Source organism: Chenopodium quinoa, unplaced genomic scaffold, assembly GCF_001683475.1.
Source record: "Chenopodium quinoa cultivar QQ74 unplaced genomic scaffold, ASM168347v1, whole genome shotgun sequence".
NCBI classification, from domain to species: domain Eukaryota; kingdom Viridiplantae; phylum Streptophyta; class Magnoliopsida; order Caryophyllales; family Amaranthaceae; genus Chenopodium; species Chenopodium quinoa.
This window is the reverse complement of record NW_018744502.1, coordinates 2,412,805-2,419,885: the sequence shown is the minus strand read 5'-3', so window position 1 is coordinate 2,419,885 and position 7,081 is coordinate 2,412,805.

Genomic DNA, 7,081 nt, shown 5'->3' with positions numbered 1-7,081 from the left:
CTTGCATGCACTATTTTGTCTATCACATGTAATTAAACTAATTCTAGTTTTTCATCATGCCTTTGAACATACTATGATCCACGGTGTTAGACACCTAGGAATTTTGGATGTAAGACTTTGACAATAGTTGTTTCAAGTTTGTCTTACAAATTTATGTTCAATTAAATTGCATGTTTTTACATACGAATAGACAAAAAGTGATACCACAAGCTAAGACCATCGAGTCGAATCAAACCTACTTGTGGCATTGTCGTCTTGGCCATATTAACATCAAACGCATCAAGAAACTTCTTCAAGAAGGTGTTCTTGACTCATTCGACTTAGAGTCATTTGAAAATTGCGAAGGATGCTTATTAGACAAGATGATAAAACAGTCATTCTCCAAGTTGGGAGAAAGGGAAAGTGACTTATTAGGTCTAATACACACGGATGTATGTGGACCAATGAGCACACCAACAAGACAAGGTTACCGATATTTCATCACTTTCACCGACAATTATAGTAGATATGGCTATATCTACTTAATGTCGAATAAATCTGAATCCTTTGAGAAATTCAAAGAATTTCAAAAAGAAGTTGAAAATCAACTTGGCAAGAAAATTAAAGCACTTCGATCAGATCGAGGTGGCGAATATTTGAGCCATGAATTCGACGATCACTTCAAAGAAAATGGCATTCTTTTAGAGTTGACACCTCCCGGAACTCCTCAATGGAACGGAGTGTCCGAACGGAGGAATCGAACCTTGTTAGACATGGTTCGATCCATGATGGGTCTTAGTGAACTCCCTATCTCTTTTTGGGGACATGCGCTACAAACTGCAGCACTAACACTGAATAGAGCTCCGTCAAAAGCTGTTGAAAAGACTCCATATGAATTATGGACTAAGAAACCTCCTAGGTTGTCTTTTCTCAAGATTTGGGGATGCGAAGCATATGTCAAGCGATTGATTTCGGAGAAACTTCACCCCAAATCGGATAAGTGTTTCTTTGTGGGATATCCAAAAGAAACCAAAGGGTATTACTTCTACAATAAATCCGAGAACAAAGTTTTTGTTGCTCGTGATGGTGTCTTTTTGGAGAAGGATTACTTTTCCAAAATGACAAGTGGGAGGAAAATCGAACTCGACGAAGTTCGAGAGGACGAGCAACAATGTCAACTTGACAAAACTGACAATCTAGATACTTTGGAAGCATCTAAGAAGATTGGTCAGAATCAAATAGAAAATGAAAACGCTCAACTGATTACCCTTCGTAGATCGCAACGGCAAAGATCTCAACCTGACAGATACCTTGGTATCGTCTTAACCGATAATCAGGACGTCCTAGTCATGGATGGTGATGAGCTAGCGACATACAAGCAAGCTATGACGAGCCCCGACTCTGCAAAATGGCAAGAGGCCATGAAATCCGAGATGGACTCCATGTCTGAAAATCAAGTCTGGGACTTGGTGAATTTGCCCGAGGATTATACACTCATTGGTTGCAAATGGATCTTCAAAGTGAAGACAGACAAGGATGGAAATGTATCAATATACAAAGCTAGACTAGTGGCAAAAGGTTATAGACAAGTCCATGGGATTGACTATGATGAAACTTTTTCACCAGTTGCAATGCTAAAATCCGTCCGAATCATCCTAGCGATTGTTGCATATTACGATTATGAAATATGGAAAATGGATGTCAAAACCGCTTTCCTTAATGGAATTTTGGAAGAAACTGTGTACATGACACAGCCAGAAGGTTTTGTCGATCCAGGCAGTGCTGGAAAGGTTTGCAAGCTGAAGAAGTCCATTTATGGACTAAAGCAAGCCAGCAGAAGTTGGAATCTGCAATTTGATGAAGCCATTAGCAAGTTTGGTTTTATCAAGAATCCAAATGAGTCTTGTGTATACAAGAAGGTCAGTGGGAGTGATATTGCATTTCTAGTCCTGTATGTCGATGACATACTTCTCATTGGAAACAGCACAAAATTGTTGGAGTCCGTAAAGGGCTGGTTGGGAAAGTGCTTTTTAATGAAGGACTTAGGAGAGGCACAGTACATATTGGGCATCAAGATCTACAGGGATAGATTTAAGAGGATAATTGGATTAAGCCAAAGTACTTACATTGATAAGGTACTGGCTCGATTCCACATGGAGAATGCCAAAAGAGGGCATTTACCCATGTCCCATGGCGTAACTCTCAGCAAGAAACAGTGTCCACAGACACCTGTTTAGCGAGAAAGAATGAATCAGATCCCATATGCTTCGCTAATTGGATCGATCATGAATGCCATGATAGGTACAAGGCCAGATGTATCGTATGCCCTGAGTGCAAAGAGTCGATACCAATCGAACCCAGGAGAGGCACATTGGACTGCGGCCAAGAACATCCTTAAGTACCTGAAAAGGAACAAGGATAAATTCCTGGTGTATGGAGGCCACAAAGAACTGGTTGTTGAAGGTTACACTGACGCTAGCTTCTAGACTGATAGAGAAGACTTCAAGTCACAATTAAGGTACATATTCTGTCTAAATGGAGGAGCGTTTAGCTGCAAAGTGCCAAGCAGAGCACCACTGCAGACTCTATAACTGAAGCCGAGTACTTGGCCGCTTCAGAAGCTGCCAAGGAAGTTGTTTGGATTCGCAAGTTCATTAGTGAACTTGGTGTTGTACCCTTAATTAAGGGGCCGATAGACCTCTATTGTGATAACAATGGAGCTATCGCTCAGGCCAGGGAGCCGAGAGAGCACCAGAAGGTCAAACAAGTGCAAAGGCGATTTCACATGATAAGGGAATGGAAATCCGAAGGTGAAATCAGAATTTGTAAGATCGGCACAGATGATAATGTAGGCGATCCTTTGACTAAACCGCTGCCTCAAGTGAAACACAACAAGCACATTGAGGCGATGGGAATCAAGCATGTTGGAGACTGGCTTTAAAATTCCCTGTACATGTGTTTTAATTAAATAGGATATTTAATGTAAGACACTGTATTAAAACCATTCATTAATGGAGTAATTAACTTTTGTGCAAAATTATCATTTACTCCATTACTATTTAATTGTGGTTTAGAATTAAATAATGAGTCCATTCGATTTACGGAAATATTCAAAACGGGGTATCAAGACCATGTCTTGGATAAAGAAACACCTGTTAAGTGAACATTGAATATTAAATCGAAAATTGTCCCTAATCAAGGTCATCTAATAAATTGACGATTGATGACCACCATAGATTAGTGTGTAGTGTGATTTACAGCACCATTTCTTGTGCTGCGAGGACGTGACGGTCATAAATCATTTGCACAGACACAGTTTGGAAGTGTACTAGATAAGACCTATGAGAGTACTTTGAGAAAATTTAAATTATTGTCATAAGTACATTTCTCATTATGACTATCGGAACTTGTTTCCTCCGACCATGAGTAATGTGAAGTTTTCTTGTTTGAGTACTAGACTCTTTGATGTTTCCAAACGTCTGCCGTAACTGGGGATCATAACGGGAACACTCAGGAGACTATGTCATCTTAGTAAGAAGAACTTACAATACAAGACTGGGATTGTCCCCCTACTAACAATAGGGAAAATTTTTTTGTTGTTTACAAGGCCACTCGAACAGCGAAACTGTGAAAATGCATGACCGTGCTCAGATGGATTTTAGAAATCATCTACTTATTGACAGTCGAACTCGGAGATCGAGAAACACTTCTAAACGTAATAAGGATGACAAAGAATCTTACCTTATAGTTCACGAAGAAACATTAAGTGACATAGGAAATGAGCTATACACTGTATGCACACTTGTCCAGAAGGACAAGTGGGAGATTGAAAGGAATGGTGCCCTTCCAACAAGTGTATTCTTCCCATAGAGGGTTCAGAATTATTACGGAGCTAATTCTTCAGTAAGGTCAAGTGATCGGAATGCCTAGGTGGAGGCCGCTTCCGATCAGTAATATCAATGTACAATTGATGTTACAGCTTAATATTAATTGAACCCTTCGGGTCGAACCCAATCGAACCACTGATCTGAGACGACAAATTATTCCGAAAGAATTTAATGAGTCAGCAGAGTTTTAGGAATACAGACGTCGGAAATCGAGCCTAGGGCGTCGAGACCGAGCGTCGCAAAATCACAAAGCGACAAGTACGAACATAGCCCTAACACCACACTGGCCTAGCCATGTGGATGCTAGGCTAGTTCAGGCTAGCATGGACCTAGCATGGCTAGGCGCAAGCCAAAGCACACTAGGTGTGCTAGGCGCGCCATCGCAGCCTAAGCATGGCCTGGCAGCCTATCGCAAGCAATAGGAGCACCAGGCGCACCGAGCAACCCATCGCAGCTATCGCAGCCCTAGCATGAGGCTGGGCACCATCGCTTCCCATCGCAGGCACTAGGCGCACCATCGCTGGCGCTGGGTGCTGCATGCGTGCATGTCTGGCATGGCTGCACCATCGCTGGCACCAAGTGCTAGCATGGGTGCTTGGCTAGCATTGGCGCAGCATGCGTGCTGGCTTGTGTGCTAGCCTTCGCATGGCAGCACCAAGCAGCGCACCATGCATGTGCGAGGGCCTGGGCGCCAGCATATTGCTAGGCCACGCACAGCAGCCCAGCATCACCACGCACCAAGGCTGCTATGTGATGCGTGGATGTGCGTGTGGTGCGAGACCAATGCACGCTGTGCATGACTAGTGCGCATGGTGCGTGGCTAGTGCATGTGCGGGAGATGCTGCGAAGGTGTGTGCGTATGGTACGAGAAAAGGGGGCCAGCATGCGTGGCTCGCTAGCAGCACACATGCTGGATGCGCGAGGTGTGTGCGTATGTGCGTGGGATGCTCGGGCCAGCGCCAGCACGCACCAGCACCAAGCATCGCCTAGCACCAAGCAGCACTGCATGGATGGGATGCGAGGCTGCTGGCTGGTGCTAGCTGGCTGGGTGTGCTGGCAGTACCAGCTTGCAGCCAGCCCAGCTGCCTTGTGAGTGGCGGTTTAGGAGAGGTGGGGACCAAAGCCTCTAGGCTTCCCTTGGGGAGCAAGGCAATGGTCCCCCCCCCCCCTAATGGGATATGGTCCTCACCTAACCCATTCTCTCCTCTTGCCACTTGTTGCCTTGTGATTGCTTTTGCCTAATTATTTATTTTGGAATTAAATAAATTATTGCAATTGCACATGGTCTCACATTGATCATGAAAAGGGGTTTCAAGTCCCCATTCTCTATAAATACCCACTTGGTTGGGATTTTGAGAATACAACCTTGAGTGGAATTGAAAAGGCAACTCTAAGTAAGAGTAAACCTTTGATTCGTAAAACTCATAGTTATTTTGTCCGGGTCTTGACTAACCTTCAAGACTTAGAATGCTTGGGTCGGGTCGAGGATACGATCCATCGAAGATCTCGTGTTTCGGGATTTTGAAGTAAGAGCTCTTTGGGAGCGAAGCACGCGTCAAAGGTATAATTCTTGTTCTTAATCTTGTTTGATTAAGTTTAATATGCTTGTTAATTGTTTTAATTAAGGGGCGGGTCTTGGTGGGTTTCCTTTCGCGTAGTGTCGGGTCACTACGAAACCCTACACGTGTCCCGTCCCGGATAATTCAGATACCCGAATACTGGGTACCCGAATTATCTAAGACGGGACACGGGCCGACTTATCAACTAGCCGAAGATCCGGGTACCCGAATTTTCAGGTACCCGAATATCCGGGCACCCGGATCTGAACACCCCTAACCATAGCCTCCCCGTGAAAACCATCTAGCCCCTTTGCCCCCATGCCGAAAACCACCCTTGGAATTACCCCTCACCTTCAAACCGGCCGAAATCGACCTTAGAAGCCCCAGATCTATCGATTTCGCGGTGGAGGCGAACGGAATTGGTTGTTTTCGCCGTTTTGTGGTTGTGGTTTCTACTGATTGGTGGGAATTGCGGGGGGCTGATGTCGGTGGGGGTGATGGCCGATGATTTCGCCGGTGAAGGAAGGGGTTCCGGCAGCAGTGGGGGTCTCCAGCAGTGGAGTGACGGCCGCCTGTGGTGGGGCTAGTGGCTGGGTTAGGGTTTAGGGGTTTTTCTTTTTTTTTATTTTACTTTTTATTTTTATTTATCTTTTTTTGTTAAGCCAATACCTTATTGACACGTGTCCCTAGTGGGTCGCACTAACGGTTTCCATCCAAAAAACCGTTAGTGGGTGGTGAAACCAAATTTTTGGGATTTTTTGTGGTGTTATAATAAAACTTTTTTTTTTGTGGTGTTATTATCAAAATCGGGATCTTTTTTAGGTGTTATTTTCTAATTAAGCCTAAAAATTATAAGGCACGAAATTCAGTTTATACCAGGACTAGGATTATCAAAAAAGAGATGTTTTATTCAATATCAAATTCTTTAATCTTTATCTTTCGGGGAAAGGATAAATTAGAACCTTCTAGAGTATTCTAGAAGCTCCTAATGAATCCTAATTGGTTTAGGATTGGGGTTAAGGTATTTGGACCTCCACATGATCATTGGGTCGTAGGTAAGATGGACCTAAGTCTGATTTGGGCTCGATTTAGTATTTTTGCCATAACTTATTCGTTTTAGTCGGATCTGAGCTTATAATATATCGTGGAAAGCTATTTTTCAAGCCCCATCCAACTAAATAATAATTGGAACGGGAACATGGACCAAAATAATCTGGTTTGGACGTTTTTATGGATTGGACACGAAATGAAATGATTTTTTAGTTTAAAGGCACGAAATGTGTGATTTTGGGTTTAAAGACACGAAATAAATGATATTGGATTAAACAAATTTAGGAAAGGTTAGGGATATGGTCAAGGCTTAAGGAAACTTCACGAGACTCTTTAACTATTTACTGAACTCGTTAATCAAAGATGTGAAAGGTACTCATCACTGGGTTTGGTTTTGGGGAGACACAATCAGGTGTCTACAATCCTGCAGACACAATATAGTGAAAAGGGTTTTAAAAAATATTCTGAATTGATATCTTGTCTCCTTGTGGCTACGCAAAATAATGAACTTTTAATGAAAAAGTCGCGAATCACGCCTAACTGGATCTACTCCATTCTTTGAAGCGAATGCGGCATTCCATAGAGAGAAAGAGCAAAAGGCTAGAG